The 19,710-nt window shown below is 46.4% G+C and overlaps 1 protein-coding gene across 2 annotated transcripts in view; it reads right to left on the bottom strand.

Annotated features, from left to right (window-relative positions):
• Nucleotides 1-19,710, bottom strand: part of LOC105898186 (mannosyl-oligosaccharide 1,2-alpha-mannosidase IA) — a 200,585-nt gene that overhangs the window by 100,884 nt on the left and 79,991 nt on the right. The window lies entirely within an intron of this gene.

Below are 19,710 nucleotides of genomic sequence, written 5' to 3'. Positions count from 1 at the left end.
GCTGCCAAAATGGAAGAGAGACTTTGATTTTAAAACCTTTTATTTAAAATGGAAGATAGAAAGAAAGACACAATACACACATCAATCTGAGGTATTTGTCCTCTCTTTCTTGCCTTTTGATGTGGGCGAAGCTTAGGCAACAAATGGTAAGCCAGAGGTATTTTCTGTCAATCAGACTTTGGATAAAGAAAAGGCCTCAATTTTCATTTGAAACCGCCTTCCAGAGAGCCCGTTGACTGTTTGTATCGCTTCAAGCCTCAAGGAAAACAAACAAAATTTCCCTTGAAAACTGTAACACTAAACATAAAAGTAGGCTTGTCTCATCTTGTTTTGAACTCCAGACTCCATGTCATGTTTTCAGAGTGGTCTGCTCAGACAAAGATGCAGGTACGGCGTCGGTTGTGTATGGGTGGGGTGGGGTGGGGGGGGGGCGACAGGTGGCATAATGTTGATGCCATTTCATCCCAGACTCCATGAAATGGAAATACTAAAAAAAACAAGATAAAAATACAGGCTAAAAAACAAAGGCAGATGCTTTAGCACGTGTTCCCTCCTGCTGTGAGGTGTTCCATCACTGATATGACACACACACATGACAGCTCTCCAGATGCCTGCAGATCCGGCAGCACTGTTGTGTATCGAGAGTGGTGTGTTAGAGGCGTGACAGTTTGATACTCGCAGAGTCGAACCGCTTGGAAACAAAATAAAAGCAGGAACCAGCATCGTTCATAATTCGGCAAAGTTTTTTAGTGTGTGTGTGTGTGTCCCATAAAATGGAGAGAGAGACTTTTACAAAGGGGGATGTACACGTAGGCCATCACCTAATTAATCTATGAAGAACAAAAAACACGAGTCATCAAACAAAATCCAACAAAATCTCCAAAGGTCCTCAAACACACATCCTTTAACTTTGCTTAATCCATCACCTGAACACTGGACCTCAGAGACAGAGTGGAAGCTTTTGTGTCAAACTCGAATCCTACATGTACATGCCACGCTGGGAGGTGATGAAGTCGGGGGTTGGATGTCGAACCACAGGCAGATCACACACTGACCCAAACAGATCAATAGCAGCCCAGCTAGACTGGGCTAGCAGGTCCTCAGGCGGTGCAACTCAGGGACGAGGACGGAGGGCTGCCTCGGGTATTACAGTTAGCCACGCCCACAGCTCAGTTCTACCCCAACCCTGCTGTGGCCATTGACTGCTGCCCGGCTCGCTAATAGCCTAGTTGTTCGACGCGGTAGGTCAATAGCACAACCCCGAACGGTGATTAAAATGAGTCAGGGATCGACTGGGAAACTCGGGAACCGATCGTCATTGTTTCAGCTGCTGTTGAAATCAAAACCCTCAGAGGAGAACATCAAGGATGGGGGGGAGGGGGGCTTTGTGGTTCATGGCTCAGTGAGGCCTCCAACACCCTCACCTCCATGGAGTTAAGTCGATCGAGGACACAAGACACACTGGAGAGAAGGCGCTAGAACAACAACAAAAAAAGAAAAAATACAGACAGCGTGGTTTAATGAAGTCCTGGCAGGAAAGATGCTGTATTAATGGGCTTCATCTTGTCAATGACAGCTAAACGATGAGCAAAAGCTCCCCATTAGAGAAACAACCAGAACTGTGTTCTCTCTTAATGAGCCAACACACTGTTTGATCCTTCGAGGAAAGGAAAGAAAAGAAGAAAAAAAAAACTCAAAGCAATATCCATCCTTAGATGAGACATGAATAACGCACAGTAATGCAAAACTTCATCCCTCTTTCGCATCAACGTCATCACGGAGCCTCTCTGAGCGCATTGAACCGTGTGCTGGAAAAACAACAAAAAACCAGCCTGGTGCTGACCAGCTGGAAAGGCAATATGTTCCCTGCACGGGACCCTAACCCCCCGGAGGATGTTAAAAACAAACCAGGCAGCCATTATCGCCCCAGTCTTCCCTGACAGCCTCCCCAGAGCAGGGAGTGCCCAGCAGGCAGGGAACACAGCCTGGACCCCCCTCCCATGCGGTGAAGGCAGCCGGACTAGAGGCACATTTACATTTAGTCATTCATAAATATTTACTCGCATTATGGTGCAAAAGGTTCCTAGAATAATGCTACATATTGTAATCAGTAGGTGTGCTTACCTGAGCAAATGAACGAATGCATGAATGAATGATCAAATGGTTGGATGGATGGATGGATGGATGGATGGATGAATGGATGGATGAATGAATGAATAAATTAATGCATGCATGAATGAATGAACCGATGGTTGGATGGATGGATGAATGAATGAACAGAAGATTGGACGGATGAATGAATGAATGAATGAATGAACGAACAGATGGTTGGATGGATGGATGGATGGATGGATGGATGGATGGATGAATGAATGAATGAATTAATGAATGAATGAATGAATGAACAAACAGATGGTTGGATGGATGGATGAATTAATCAATTAATGAATGAATGAATGAATGAATGGATGAACGAACAGATGGGTGGATGGATGGATGAATGAATGAATGTGTGCTCTTTCATGCTGAGGCACATGCTCTGATCCACAGTAAACTGCTTTGCAGCCTAATTGTACGTATTATCACTCAGTATGTGATGCTCACTGTGTGCTGAACCCACAGCATTGGTGTTAACAGCTTTGCTCTACCAGTTGTCATGCCCGGCTCACAGGCATGCCAAATAACAGAGAGTCACACAGGGTTTAACGCCAAACAGTATGATTTTATTTAGCAACTAGGGTTATATTACCAGGCCAGACTACGGTGAGATGGGGCAGTCAGTGAATCAGTAAGGGTGTCGTGTATGTATGCATGCTAGGGCAGTAGATGGAATGTTGTATCTCAGTAGGTACGGAGCGATGAGCATTGCGCAAGACGAGCAGTAGGGAGCAAGGTTTCCACGCGATCTCTCTCTCTGAATCTCCCATGAAATCCGTGGGCGGTGCTCTTATAGTAGCAGACCCAGGTGTTCCCAATAACGAACGAGCTGGCCACACCTGCGGGGCATCTGTAATACAAAGACAAGTAGCTCTCCCAGCAACCAGAAGAGGCGGGGTCGTCACACAGTTCAGCTAGAGAGAAAGGTACCTCATGAAGGTTAGCCGACAACTGAAACATCATATTGACATCATTGCCCATACTCTGACATCTGCTATAGAGTTCAGGGTTCTATATTATCCCTATACATTTATAACATATACTTTTCAATTTGTTCCAGCAAAAGATTGTGTGAAAATCTCCTTCACTCAAAGAGAGAGCACTAATGATGGCTCAGACACTGTATCCAGAGACTGATTCACCACTTTGCCGTATCAAGACAACCTGTAAGTGCTGACATGTGATAGCACAGTCTCACCTAAGGTTGATTTAAACCTAATATTATGGTAAGAAATCAGGAAAGACAGTTTTTTTTATGCCATCAGCTACTAACAGGCCTTTCATTCTTTCTCCATGTGCCCCATTATTATGCTCTCTACTCAAAGTCTCTCAGATTATGGATGAACGAGTGAAAAGGATATAAAAAGAAAAGTGTTCAGGGCAGTGTTCTCGTCTCTATGAGTCATGGCTTTAATGATGAATAATAACGAACTTGGGTGAGAAAAACAGGCCTCTATGAGCTGCTAACAGGGGCGAGGTGGCAGCGCCAGCGCCAGTAGGTGTTTTAGCATCAGGGTCTGAAAGTAAGCCCACGCCATGCCAACCCACTCACCGCCGACACGAGAGACTGAGAAGGCGCTAACAGCTTTAGTGCTTGCTAACTAATGGCCGCTCTGGTGGAACTGGAACATCAAAGCCATTAATCGCTCTGTGAGAATAAACCAGCAAAGTGTATTTGACATTGACCTAGTAAACATCTAGGGTGTTATTATTTTTCAGAGCCTGGACTGTGTTGATAAATGACTAATAGTAAAATGTAATTAAATTTCAGTAATTCTCAACTCAGCCATGATGTTTTATTCATTGTATCAACAAATGTATAATGTATATTTCCCATCACAAAAGAATAAAGCATATTGCAAGCTTCACACAACAGTTTGTTCGTCATCTTCAAAAATCTGTGCGTCAGCTTATGTGATTTAAGTTGTTGCCTTCTTGTTCTCGGGGACTGAATTTGTTATGTACCGAACGCTGTGTGATCCAGAGTGTGTCCTTTCAGAGGATCGCCGAAGTGCTCCCTCTTTAATCTAAACACACTCTCTTCTCATATAATCCATACATAATCCGCTTTCTGTAGGTAAACGGCACCGCTCTGTCCCGCTCCGTCCCCTCGGCAGTGAGGCTAAAAGAGCTCATGGGAGCGGCAGCTGAATCATATTAACGGCGACCATGAATTATTCACCCGGACCAAACTACTCAAGTCTGTCGAGCCTTGGAGACACAAGTCAAGAAAACAAATAAACAAACAAGTTTTTGGACCAACCCCCCCCCCCCCCCCCCCCCAGAGAAGGGACAGCTGGGCGCAGTCAACTACGGCACCTCAGACACACCAGCTGAGTGCGGAGAGAGAGAGAGAGAGAGAGAGAGAGAGAGAGAGAGAGAGAGAGAGAGAGAGAGAGAGAGAGAGGGAGAGGAGGGGAGGGGAGGGAAAGGAGATATGTAAGAAGATTGTGTTGGAGAGGAAGATAGATATATAGATAGACAGATAGATAGATAGTCCAAAATGGATAGATCACAGGAGGAAGAGAAAGAGAGGGAAGAGATAGTGTAGACTAACATACAGAAAGGAAACTCAAACGAGTGGTTAAACATCAGGCTAGGTGAGTGTGAACGAAAAACATTGTGAGCCAGTCATTAAGCGGCAGCTAGACTGGCAGGCGGGCGGGCGGGCGGGCGGGCAGGCGGGCAGGGGGGCTTGGGCAGGCAGGGCTAGCATAGCTGGCGTAGGAATGCCGAGCTGATTAGAGTGGAGCTGGAGCTCCCTGCGCAGCAGGGCCTCTCAGTGCCCTGATATTTAATCAATAGGCCAGGCATGAGCCTCCTGAGTGTGCCACGCGCTGTAAGCACTCAGCGGCTCAAAACAGACAGCCTCCAATGCAACATTTCCTCAATGCAACGCAAAACCAATCTGAGCCAATTATCAAACTAGCACTGACAGTGTGTGTGTGTGTGTGTGTGTGAGAGAGAGAGATAGAGAATAACGGCAAGAGGAAAGGAGGAGGAGAAGGAAGAAGTGTGTGTGTGTGAGAGAGAGAGAGAGATTAGTAGAGTGACAAAGGGCAAGAAGTAAGAAGACTGATGGCGTGGGTGGCAGACAGAGGGAGAGAGAGAGTGATAGAGAGAGAGAGAGAGAGAAAAAGAGAAAAAGAAAAGCATGATGAAGGGTCTCCGTCTGTCCTAATGGGCCACAGATGTGGCGGAAGCACACACACAGAGCTGGCGCACGGAGGGCAGGAAGGATGGAAGGATGGTAGGAGAGAGAGGGCAGAAAGGGGCTGGGGGGTGAATCAAAGGAGGCAGAGCAGAAGCTGCAGGGGGAGGTTGAGGAGGTGCAGATGTGGTGATGCACACATGTCACAGCTCAGAACATAAGAGTGCATGCAGAGGGGATCAGAATGGATGCAGTCCTCCAGCCTTACTGTGGCCAAGGCTGCCCCCCCTCCCCCCACCCCCAGCTGTCCTATCCCAGGAACTCCAAAAGCTCCATCAGAATAAATATCCACATTTATTTGGATAGTCCGCCTACAGATGGTTTATTGGAATTCATGTTCAGTCTTTCAAACTGTTCACTGAACATCTCCTGAAACAAACCCAAATCCAACTTGATTTGATCTGTGCTTTAGTTGATGGTGTAGTCTGATGTTACCTAAATTAGTTAGCTCGCTAGGTTAGACAAACTATGAGATGGGTTAATCAGGACTAAAGAAAATGTGTTCTTCATTTAAAGTCCATTGACTTATCTGTTGTTTGCCATTATTGTGTTGTGAACATCATACTGCCCAGGCTTGTTTATTTGTCACATCGCGTCAATGGCAAATCTGACCGATTTTTAAATGCTCCTCATGGCAAATTGATATATGCGACTAATTTAGATAAATCACAAAGCATGTCATTAATTAGATCAAATTATTTTAATCGCTTGACAGCCCTACTTTTAATGTTATGTTTTATTGTGTGCTGCATGTTGCCTAAGGCCAGTTTCCCTCACCATGTCGCTGTGATCTTGGCTATTTCCTCATCCAGCCCCTGATCATACAACCATGCAGGGCAGATGACCTATAGGTCATATGGCAAAAGCACAATCCAAACCCCAGAAACAGAATAAGCTCCCTTGGGGGAACCACAAATGGAAGAAGACATGGCCACTGAGCCTGTGACCAGCCTCCATTAGGTCATGTGGGTGGAGCAGGGCTGTGGAAAGCAGAGGCAGCTGTGGAAGAGCGGGCAGGAGAAACACACACACACGCACACACACACACACACACACACACACACACAGACACACACACACACACACACACACTCACACACACTCACACACAAAAATTGCCTCCTTCTGTTCCGCCAGCACGACTTCGGCTCCCAGCACAATCTCACGCCGTAACGTTTCACGGCTCGCAGGTTTTTCTTACACCGACAAGCAACCACAGTAGGAACTTCCAGAACCCCCTGTTGTCTGCCTGTCTGTCTGCCTGTCTGTCTGCCTGTCTGTCTGCCTGAGTGTCTGTGTGTCCTGTCCCGCTGTGTCAGGCAATAGAAGACACACAGTAAGATGCTCATTCAACTGAGACTACACTTCAGTGCATCGCCCCAGAGTTCTAGAAGAGCCTCCATCTATGTATGGCAACCAGCATGGCAAACAGCATGGTGACGAGGATGTTCAACCTGCGAGAGGGAGACTTCCAGGAGATAAGGAGAGAGGGAGAATGGATTTGAATACACTTCCCTTCTTCGGGAGCATAGCAGGAGCTGCACAAACTCAGAGAGAACTCACAATCCCACGCCGCCACCACCATGGAAGCATGGTGAACAGTGAGAGGTTGTTTTTGTGTGACAGCAGCCCACTCAGGAGGGTTGAGGATGCTGGGATTCCAACAGACGCACAGCTGGCGGGAATGGGATTGGGATTGGGACAAGCGGGCGTCCGGGACAAATCCGAAGATCGGGACGTAATCTGCCCTTCGCTTCCCCCTCCTCTTCCTCCACTCTCCCTGTGTCTGTATGAGACACTCCTTGGCCAGGGATTCCGCTGACTCCATCGCGTGGGGGGTCTGCCCCTGACAGACAACTCCCTCCCTCTCCCTCTCTCTCTCTCTCTCTCTCTCTCTCTCTTCTTCATCCTCAACTCCAATAATCTTCCCTTCTCCACCAGTCATCCCCTCATTCTCTGTCTTCTCCCGTCTCCTTCTGGCAATATCCCCAACAGGCAACTTTCAGTAACTGTAATATTTATAATAATAGTTATAATAGTTTAATAAGTTTAATGTTTGTGTAATCAGTTTCAAAAGTTATAATAACTTTTAATGAGTCATGATCAATCCTCCCTCCTCCACGTCTTGTCACTTTCTCCTTTGACAAACTGCATCCCTACTCATTTAATGCAGAGACAGGGGACTGTTGCAGAGCTCTGCCTCAGCAATACAGAGGCTTAAAAGAACAAGAGCCACAAATGACTGAGAGGAATGCAAATGTGTGTGGGTGTGTGTGTGTGTGTGTGTGTGTGTGTGTGAGAGAGAGAGTGTGTGTTTGTGTGTGTGTGAGAGAGAGAGAGAGAGAGAGAGAGAGAATGTGTGTGTGTGTACGAGAGAGAGAGAGAGTATGTGTGTGTGTGGGAGAGAGAGAGTATGTGTGTGTGTGTGGGAGAGAGGGTATGTGTGTGTGTGTTTGTGAGTCCAAGGCAATGGCAATCCCCTCTGCTCAGCAGAAAGTGGGCTGTTTAGAACTTTACTTCTTTAATCACACACAACTGCTGAACACACACTTTCCCCATCCCGACAAGTCATCCCACAATGCAGGGCCACTATACAACTTTGATGTAAATTGAAGACACCCTTCATCACCTCTCTCTTTCTTTAGTCTCTCTCTTTTCTTTCTCCTCTCTCTCTCTCTTCATTTACTCTCCCCCTTTGGTCTCTCTTGCCTCTCTCTCTCTCTCTCTCTCTCTCTCTCTCTGTCTCTCTCTTTCCTCAGTCGTTCTCCCTCAAGGACGCTGCATTAACATTTGAAGGGCTCTTACTGAAGTTGGAAACTCCATCTCACAAACGCCTGAGGAGCACACAATGTGTTGCTTGTGTAGAACATAAGTGCCAGGCTTACTGATCAGAGACCAGCCTCCCTCTCATTCCTCACATGTCCAACGCGAACACGAACGACAACCAGAGGTGACCTCGAGAGGTGCAAAAAACGAGAGGTTCAAAAAGCTAACTGCAAATGGCTCATCTTGACAAGACACACACACACACACACACACACACACACACACACACACACACACTAAAGCCCTCTTCTGTTTACCCAGTTGTGTGGGGGTGGGTATACATTTAAATGTGCACAAGTGTGTGTGTGCATTGAGTGATGAGAAAGCCCTGCTGGATCTCCACACAGATGTCCACCTATGCAGATCTCCTGAAGACCCCTGACGCTAGTCACCACCAGGCTTGGGAGGTATCTATTTTTGCTACCGTCCTGACATTTCACCTGGGTATACGTTATATGACAGTATTTGTGTTTAAAATAAAATATATATATATTGAAAGCTGAGCTGCTGGTGATAGAGGTTATTGTAGCAGGTAGACTCTAGCACGCATATACCAGCTGTGTGTCTAATATGCAATTAGCCTACTTCTACGAGTCTTGCTGGGTTTAACTACTTATGGCCCGTAGAATAATGAGTAGATACGAAATAAGCATCCTTATTCTTTAGATTCAGCAGACCTCGCTAGAGGTAGCCTGCGATGACACTGCCGCGGTGGATACCAACACATGGTGGGCTGAGCAGAGATGATGTGCGGCTGGTGGCGGCAGACTGGCAGTTGAATCAAATCATGTGGTTAGTAAACTGCGTTCGTAGTTGGAAGAAGTCATCTCAAGATAAAGTTAAATGTGGCCATATCTAGTCATATTTAGCCAGGAGATCTTTAGGGCAGAAACTACCTAATTGGAGCTAAACTGCGTTAGCCATCATGCACTGTAAACTCCGGAATCATCCGAGAGTAAACAGGGTCACCAGTGTGGAAGTTGAGCGCAAGGGAAACTCCTTGTTGAAGAGTTAAAAAAGATCGTCCTTCATTTATTTTAACTCCACACCACTTCCTCTTTAGACACAGCTCTCTCGAGGCGAGTAGTGTGCACAGCTTCTTCAGGAATGGCTGGGTCACCTTTAACATTGGGACGAAACCACAATACTCCCAAACAGGGGCAGAGGCATCTTTCTTTTTTGACTATTCCTGTAACGTTATTCCCCCCACTCGTGGTCACCATCCTTTTCACCAGTAGACTAACATCTGGTAGCTCGTGCTGCTCATTACAACACATCACCACAAAACAGCATCTCCGTACCAGTAAAATAGAAAGAGGAGTGTCTGTATTTTTGATACCTTCAGGATTTCTAATGCCCATGCGAGTCCCAACTCACCCCTGTCCATCCTCTCTCCTCCCAAGCTTGTCTATCAGAGAGTGGATGCAGGGGCGCTGCGGGGGCATTGTGGAGAGAGGATACGGGGAGACCTCAAATAAGATATTGCCAGCACTACAGCCACTCAGTCAGTGTCTTAAGAGTGTTCTTAAAATTCTCCTGGATGAGCAGGGCTGGGGATCAATAAAGCTCCTGGCTCCTGGATGACTGTGGACTGTGTGTGTATGTGTATGTCTGTGTGTGTGTGTCTCTGTGTGTGTGTGTGTATGTGAATGTCTGTATGTGTGTGTGTGTGTGTGTGTGTGTGTGTGTGTGTGTGTGTGTGTGTGTGTGTGTGTGTGTGTGTGTGTGTGTGTGTGTGTGTGTGTGTGTGTGTGTGTGTGTGTGTGTGTGTGTGTGTGTGTGAGTGTGTGCGTGTGTGTGATGTAGTGATATTTGACATATGCCTGTTGTTTGTCTGTAAGTGACTAATGAAGGCATATGGCATGCTGCTGATTACACATCCAAAGGCAGGCGCACAGACACAGCGCATGTCTGTGCCACAAGGGAGAAATCCCACTCGCTTTTCACTTCAGTATGTTTACCAGTATATTAATATGAAGTTGTGTGCTGATATAGGCTGGGATTTAAACAATGGCCTGTTAATTTAGTACCTAATACACGTTTGAATAAAGATGTCTATTCTGTATGTCTGTATGAGTGCACAGTGTGTGTGTGTGTGTGTGTGTGTGTGTGTGTGTGTGTGTGTGTGTGTGTGTGTGTGTGTGTGTGTATGTGTGTGTGTGTGTGTGAGTGAACAATGTGTGTGTGTGTGTGTGTGGGGGGGGGGGGGGGGGGTGAGAGAGAGATTGCACAGTGTGTGTGTGTGTGTGTGTGTGAGAGTGTGTGTGTGAGAGTGTGTGTGTGTGTGAGAGAGTGTGCATCAGTGTGCATCTCTATGCATAGCGGTGTCCCTACTGAGCCATCACTGTGCATGTGTATTATGTCTGAGCATGCCTGTAGCTGAAACTCATGTGAGGATTGCCACGCTGTATGCTCTGTTACCCCATAGATAATGAGCAACTCTTATTTGCCGTACGCATCTCCTCTTGGATCTTGTATCAAGTGCAAAACAATTGAATTACTATTCAAACTTCTAGCCTGTCCAATGGGCAACGCATCCCATATCTCTTACACTCTCTCTCTTTCTCATCCTCTCTCACTTTCTCTCTCTCTCTCTCTCTCTCTCTCTCTCTCTCTCTCTCTCTCATTCTCTCTTTCACTCTCTCTCTCCAATTGTGATGCTTGTACCATGAGCATGTCATCACTTTGATCTGAAGAGGTCAGAGAGGATTATGGGTAACGAGTTACCCTCTGGGTTTGCATGGCAAAAAGTAATGAGACTCTGTGTCTTAACCTGCAGCGACGGGGACCTTAAGCCGAGGAACAACTTCATCAGCACAACACACACTCTACACACACACACATACACACCTATATAGATACACAATCATAAAAAACAGCATTTATGCATACCTATGCAGTAAGGCACATCTTACTGAACACTTGACAGACTAAGTACAGGAACTGCACACTGAGAAACATGCACACACCCACAACATTTATACACACTGCTTGAGGCACATATCAATGTCTTTATACCTCTCTAAAAAACACACACACACACACACACACACACACACACACACACACACACAAACACATACACACACACACACACAAACACATACACACACACACACACACACACTGCAAGCACAAACTCACACACCCTGGACAGAACTCTATTTCCTCTCCATTAGGATAAAGTGCCAGTGGGATTCTGGGAGTCCAGCTGGCCTGGGGCGGGATGGAGGAGGTTGTGTGTGTGTGTGTGTGTGTTTGCGCGCCTGTGCTTGTGTGTGTGTGTGTGTGTGTGTGTGTTTGCGCGCCTGTGCTTGTGTGTGTGTGTGGAGAGTGTAATGTGTTGCTGTGTGCCTGAGAGTGTGTGTGTTTATGCTGGGGCTGGGGGGACTCATGGCCAACTCAGCACAACCCTGCTGCTGATTAGTTCAGACCTGAAAACAAAGCATCTCCCAAACAGGCAGTGCAATCTAGCAGGCCATAAATCACCTCACCCTCACAGCCCCAATCACAGCTTCAGGGGCCACACACCACCTGCCCACCCGCACCACTGCCCACCTGATCACCCACCACCTGCCCACCCGCACGACTGCCCGCATGATCACCTGACCACATGCCCAGCCACTCTGGGTTCCGAGGGGCCGCAGCATCCGATGGAGGTTAAAGGAGACGAGTTTGGTTCGCTTCAGAGAGAAAGCGCCAGAGCCTCACACACGTGCACTAGGGCTGGGCGATTCATTTTATTTTATTTTCAATTTCAACGTTTTTGGCCTCCAACGATTATCGAATAATCAAGATTATTAATTGTGTGAAATAATCATGGTCTCAATATTGGCCAAAATAATCATGATTATGATTTCTGCCATAATCTGCCATAACCTTAACATACACTAACATAGAGAGTGAGACGGAGAGGGACAGAGAGAGCGAGGGAGAGGCAGAGAGAGAGAGACACACAGACACAATCATGCAAACATACAAAGGCAACGGCAGACAGGAGAGCTACCGTGTGTGTGTGTGTGTGTGTGTGTGTGTGTGTGTGTGTGTGTGTGTGTTCATACATTTGTATACGAGTATAGAATACTTCCCGACTGATCTCCTGGGAGGATAAATCTTAGTCTACGTCATCCATACAGTACTTAGTGTGCAGGGGACACACACAATCTCAGATTTAGCTCTAATCCCACAGATTAAAATCCCTCATTGTCTCTCTTATCTCCTGGTCAGGGATAAAGGAAGGAAAGTAATCCAAACATCGAAAGACGGATTTGAGTCATGCTTTATAAATACACACACACACACACACATCTTTATATTCCCCCATCTCATTCTCAATGTGAGTGTGGGTACATGTGTGTTTCCATCTGTTGCCCTAATATGTGTGAGCCACGTGTATGTGTGTGCCTGTGTGTGTATAATTACCTGTATGCATGTATAGTTGTGTATTGCCTTCCATCTCTCCCTCTTGGCCAACCTCTATTTTACCCACATTTCCCAGGTGGATCGTTATGCTTCCTGCCGGCCCTCCCCTTGCCTCTCCTACACGCCGACATCAGGGTCTCAGCTTTAAAGGCCGCATGAAACATTCATTGGTGACCAACAGCATGGCCACATTAGGACCAGTATAGTAACAGAGCTCACTGTGGGGACACGCCGCTGTACACACCAGCCTATACATCTGTGGACACACTACTCACACACCAGCCATACAATGACACACCAGCCATACACACACACGCCATACACACACACCAATCCAACACACCAGCCTATTCACCTGTGGATACACTACTCACACACCAGCCATACACTCACACACCAGCCATACACACACACGCCAGTCACACACACCAATCCAACACACCACCCTATACACCTGTGGACACACTACTCACACACATGCCAGTCACACACACCAATCCAACACACCAGCCACACACACACACAAGGACCAGAGAGCAGGAGGGAGGGGGGTTGGGGGGTTGGGGGGGTTGGCCTGTCACAGGGACTGCCATGGAGGCCCATTTAAAACAGTCACATGATTCCTTAAACATCCCCTTAATAGGCCATGCTTACAAAAGCGATTAAGAGGCCTGATGGTATCGGGCAGCAGCAATTGATGAGGGAGTTTTATTTTCTCCTCTTTTCTGCCTTTTATATGATTATTACGCATATTACTCCTCCGGGCAAATGCTTGCCCTCATTACCAGCCTCCCAGTACAGAGCACGTGTGTTGTGTGTGTGTGTGCGTTGGTCGGTGTGTGTGTGTGTGTGTGTGTGTGTATGCCTGCCCCTCAAGGGTCCTCCAAATGCCCTCAGGCAATCACTATTGTCAGTGCCAGGGAGAGACGGCACGCACTGTGGGTGGTAAGCATTGTCTGTGTGTGTATGTGTGTGTGTGTGTGTGTGTGTGTGTGTGTGTGTGTGTGTGTGTGTGTGTGTGTGTGTGTGTGTGTGTGTGTGTAATCCCCACTGCCCTGACAATGCCAACTGGCCAGCATGATATGGACTGCTGGCAGACCACCAACCGCAAGTGGGCACAGTGCGGAAGGGAGAGCGGACAGAGGGCACTCCAGGGTAACCAGGATGGCACAGGCCAAAAACGGAATGGCCAAAATGCACAGACAAGCTTGTACTAACAATTACAGTGTTACCATGGTGACCATGATGGAACACAGAGCACTAGCTCCACAAGTGACCTCTGAACTCCTAATAGGGGTGACAAGAGGCAATTAAGTTGGGTGAGAATGTGTCTCGTTGTCTTTTCCTCCCTCTCTGTCAATACTTCACCGTTCACCGTCTCGGTCTCTCTAACTCTGTCTCTCTTCTCTCTCTCTCCTTTTCGCTCATAAAACAGAAATGCTAACTGCAGCACATAAGTGACACTAAAGGCTGAGAGCAGAGAGCTTGATTTGTAGCTACAGAAAGAAAGAAAGAAAGAAAGAAAGAAAGAGGAAAGAAGAAAGAAAGAAGGATAGAAAGAAGGAAAGAAAGAAAGTGACTGTGTGGTGCGGGGGTGGGGGGTGGAGGAGGGCTGAAGTCATTTGTTAGCGAGAAATTGCCCATTTGCGTGCGCTGCCCTGGGACAAAGAGCTTCTCTGTACGCTCTCCACTCCCCGACTGTAATGACAGCGGTGACGCTTATTTGGGCCGATTTTAAAGACAGGCACCTCCTCAGCAACTTCACACAGGGGGACAAAGCACGCCTTTTGTTTCAGAGGCGCCTTCTATCACGGCGCATATGTATTGGTTTAGGAGATTAGAGCTTGCATGGAGAGAAAGTGTGAAGGTTACGTCGGGTTGGAAAGGCCTGGAGAGCTCTGAAGCTAATGGCTTGTTCCTCTTCAAACAGCACAAGACATAGTTCTGGGACACTCTGGCTTCCAAACGGAAAGAGAAAGTCATTGAATGTTTAATGTGCGTTGAGTCATGAGTCTTCTATTTAAATGTACCATATCTCCCAAAGAGAGAGAGAGATAGGGAGATAGAGAGATCCAACCCCACTGTTAGGGAGGACAAGTCTGACTTTCAGTCGGGGAGGCAGGACAGAGAAGAGAGAGATGGATGGGTGAGCTGAGAAAATATCACATTTCCCAACAGCAGGCAGCACATCACACACAGAAACACTGTGCACCATTCCTGAGGTAAGCACTTCAAAAGACACACACACATTTTTTCATTTTTTCTTTTTTTTTTTTAAACCGTGATGACTTTGCCGCCTATTTGCAACTCCAAGGCAAATAATTAAAGGGAAAGCATCTTAAAGAGCGGTGATTGACTGGTAATGACTTTCCCAGAAGGCAGGGCCCCGAAGAGCGACCTGTCGGCTCAGCTTTTGGCAGGTGGCTCCTGCACCACGCTCGGCGTCAGCCTGGCACATCAAACACCTGAGACTTGCTTTGAACTCGCGGAGGTGTCAGAACCGTCACATCCAGCCATCCAACCTCCCATCCACACACACACACACACCTTCAACCCACCCCCCAACCACCACCACCTCACCCCCAGCCACTGGCAACGGATGGGAAGAAATAATAAGGCTACCTGGGAAAATAAATAAATAAACAAACAAATAATTCAATAAGTTGAGGGAACGTCCTTGTGAGCAGACAAAGACATGCTTCAGGCTGTCAAGCTTTCCTTATTATTTTATTACAGCGCTCCTTGGGTGATGGCTGTTTTAATGGCAGAAAGTTTCACCATGAGACTGGCTTGTCACTCATCGCATGGGTTGGCTCTGCGGTTGAGGTTGCCTGGATGGATGGGAACATCCCCATAGACCTCATTCTACAGTCATAGGACTTGAATGGTACTTTTAAAAGCCTATTTTGGCTGCCCATTTTATTCTATAGCCCTTCAAACCACATAACTGCACTGTGGAGTACAATACAACATGTAGAGTAACAAAGACTAGCACAACACAGATACTTTCCAGAGGCATAGATCTACGCTTACAGAGTTAAGTTGATGCTTAAAACTATGTTTACCGAGTTAAGTTTAGGCATAAAACTTTGTTTACCGAGTTAAGTTTAGGTATAAAGTTGCTATTATGAGTATGAAAGTGATGTCACACACACATAATATGTATGTACTTAATGGCAGAGTTACCAAGGGAACTTATTTATCAGAGTTATCTAGAACTTATTTCTTGGGGTGGCACACAGGTGACAGAGGATTTCCCCTATTGTGAGGTTCTTCCAACCGAGATATGTACAGACAAATATAGCGTTGCTAGGTGCTAAAAGTTAGCTAGCTTTTCGGCTATCTATATACAATCGCCTCCTTCTGCGAAAGCAGAAACTACAGACTGCAAGCAAGAAGTGCTTAGGACATAGCAGTGGAGGTTTAATGTTTAATGTAGGTTGCATGCTTGCATTGCACGCACGCTATTAGCTACTTTCACGCTTGTGATTTATTGATGCTTGTATCCACAGAACATGAACAATAAACTTTTCATTTGTCTCGTCTGTTTTCAAATCTAATTTAGTCACTACGGTTCTCCGTTGCATTTAGAGTGGTTGTTCTGGGTGGCAGCTGGGGTGGCAGATGCCACCCTTTGCCACCCTGTAGATCCACCCCTGAAAGATAGAGAGTAAAGTGGGCTTTGTTAGTGGATAAGTTAGTAAGTGGATTCAGCAAAAAAAAATGGTCCCCAAATGTAAATGGTTTTGTTTCCCAGCTGGCTGGCTGCAAACAATGTTGTTTTTGAAAACATATCAAAACTGTTTTAGAGGATATTTTTTATGAGGTAGAAATTGTATTCATCACACTGGCTTTCATCACATTGGCAATTAGCTTGTATTATATGCTGCTGTTATAAAACATGAAACTTTGTATACTTAGAAGGCTAATTGACAGCTTTGTTCACAGCTCCATCACACCAACATCTAAATAACCTCAAAACAACAACAACAACAACCCCCCCCCCCCCCCCACCCCCGTTCCTGTCAGACCCATTCAGTGGGCAAACCAATTCCATAGGCATTTCTGCTGTGTAACACAACATGGGTGCATTGATTTTCTTCCATCACACCACTCCCAAAGATGAGACCAGGATTGTTAGCACTTCATGTGGTGTATGCCACAGTCTATAAGCCCTCCTGCTTCTCTGGGCTTTCTGCTTGTCTGTGTATATTGACTGGCAAAGACCCCTGCCGAGGCAGAGCATCAGCACATGCATGCACACCAGAAAACCACGTGCCGTTTCATAAATGAAGGCAAATATGGTCGACACTGCATCTCTGCCTCGCCTCGGCCATAAACAAACGGCCTGATGAATTATGGTTTCATAATGTAGACGAAGATGCCATGCGCACAGATAAGGAAAGCATCGCTCGTGCCAAAGCGACGCTTTAATTTATTAACAGACTCTGATACAAACAACTCATGTCATCTCACCAGCAGTGCTGTGCTGACATATGAACCTCTGAAAGAGGCATTATGGATTTTTTCCCCCCTTGTTTCGTTTTGATTTTTCCCTCCTCTGGAGCGAGTTGGCATGGCGAGGGAACATCACTCATTTTAATTCAACCACCTAAGCAATTTTTTTGCCGAAGTGATCAAATCAAACACACAAATATCCAATTGCCTCATGCAGACTATAAAATCTCAAAACCTCACACTCGCCCCCCCCTCTCCCTTTTCTTCCCTCCCTCCCACTTTCTTTCTTTCTCTCTCTCTCCGTTTCACTCCTTGCTCACTGCAGCTAATATTCGAACTCCATCAGAGCAATGTGTGAACACAACCACTCTGTTGCACAGCAATATCAAGGCACACACCCACACACACACCCAAACACACACACACACACACACACACACACCCACCCACACACACACACACACACACACACCCACCCCCACACACACACACACCCACACCCACGCATGCACGCACACACACACACACACACACACACACACACACACACACACACCCACCCACACACACACACACACACACACACACCCACCCACACACACACACACACCCACACCCACGCATGCACGCACACACACACACACACACACACACACACACACACACACACACACACACACACCCCCCACACACACACACACACACACACACAAACACACACACACTCAGGATTTTACATCCCCCCCTTCTTTTCCATAGTAACAGCATCCGCAACACTTGTAAAAACAGCTGCAGCAGCAGCATCCTTCACAATGTATTTGACTGGTCTGGATCAGGTTGGATCCATGCCAGAGTCATGTGATAGGAGGGAGGCCAGTGTACAGAACAATATGGCAAACACTTCAATGCTTTGATTTATATTAAGAAATAATGTGCAACTGTAGCTTTACACATGTACACGTAATTTAAGCAGTAGTTTACTTCCTTGCATACAAGGCATTAGTTCAATCGACAGACTAGTGAATCGTTTATAATAATGAATCCTAGTTGAGCTGACTGAAAAAAAGCACTTGAGCACTAAGATGAGAACTTACTTAACCACGGCTTGATTAAGAGTCCGCTCTTCACCCACGTAAACCACTTCAGCATCAGAGCACCTCAGCCACTCTGATCTATTACAAGACCAGCCACAGTGGACATCTCTCCGGAAGATGAGAAGGGCACTGCTGTAGGATTGTAAGCACCACACACATCCCCTTCTTCATAAAAAAAAATGGAGTTTAATCGCAGCTCGCAGACAGGAGAGATCTGTCTTTGTGACTCTGTTATCGATCAGATAACAATCATCATGTCTTCAGACCTGGAGGAGACACACTGTTCCACCTCAGACTTAAGCTGCTTTTCCACTTCCCAGGTGATGTGAACATTCATAAGAACGGCCCTTTCCGCCTTCTATTTCCATTGCGTTGCAGCAACGGACCAACAAGTGACGTACCTATTATTTTGCTCTTCGATCGCAACGTCAATTCTGAGCATGACAAAATAATGATACATTTCTCCAGTGACAGCACCAAAATTACACTGTTAAAAAAGACAGACGAGGTTGAGTTGACAGTTAAATGTTCCTATAAAGTTGATTACACTTGATTAAATGGCTTCATGACAGTTGTAACTACTTGATAAATGAATATATCAGCACCACAATGATTAACTAAAGCCTATATTTCAGCTGATGTTATGCTTGCGCATTCAGTGACTGTAACCTCAACCTCAAACCATAATTTATCTTTGCTGTATTCACCACGTAACCTTTGGTAAATCTTGCTGGGTTTAAAAATGGCACTTGTTGTTGTCATCCACTCACGTCACATTTAACCAATAAGCGTCAACCATCACTACAAGCACAACCCGGCAGTGTCAGAGATTAGGTATTTATTTTGCCCCCGAAAATGGCACTACACAAAACGACGATTCGACAATATATTTTACAAAGAGACTTCATGAGCATTGAGGCCACTTGTGGACATAATAAATGGCTTTGTAGCACAGAGAAATAGACAACACTGAGGCGAGTTGAGTGCGTATTTTAAGGGAAAGGCTCTGTCTGCTTTCACAGAGATTACCATGCTTTCATTGCATAGTTCAGGGGGCACTCCATCTGACGGCGGAAGACTTTCAGACAAACACAAACAGACAGTGATGCATTGGGCTGCCTTTAATGCGCAGACTGCCTGTTCATTATGCAGGACTGTGGACAGAGGGGAGTGAAATACAGTGGGACCGCAAGCAATCCTCCCACTGCCAATGCAGGGAGCAAAAGGAGAACATGGCCAGTCTCGCAGTCGGCTGGGTTCATTAATATGGAATACTGTGGGTGGTTGGTGGTGGTGGTGGTGGGGGGTTATGCACTTCACTCTCCGAAATTATGTCCATCAAGTGCCATTTCGAGGTTGTTTTTCTGCTGGCAAGGTCATCCAAAGAGTAGTCGTGAGACAAAGGGAAACCTGGGAAGGTTAGACTCTACCCACTCTACCCACGGCTCTTTGGGGCAGGGGCAGTTTGGTGTCTGCAGGGCAGTTGGGTTGTTTGCCCCTGACAGTGAGGCAGTAAATGAACATACACACATGCACGCACAC

This window comes from Clupea harengus, chromosome 11 (genome assembly GCF_900700415.2).
Source record: "Clupea harengus chromosome 11, Ch_v2.0.2, whole genome shotgun sequence".
Classification (NCBI taxonomy): Eukaryota; Metazoa; Chordata; class Actinopteri; order Clupeiformes; family Clupeidae; genus Clupea; species Clupea harengus.
The sequence above is the reverse complement of the archived record's forward strand: the minus strand, read 5'-3'. Positions and strand labels throughout refer to the sequence as shown.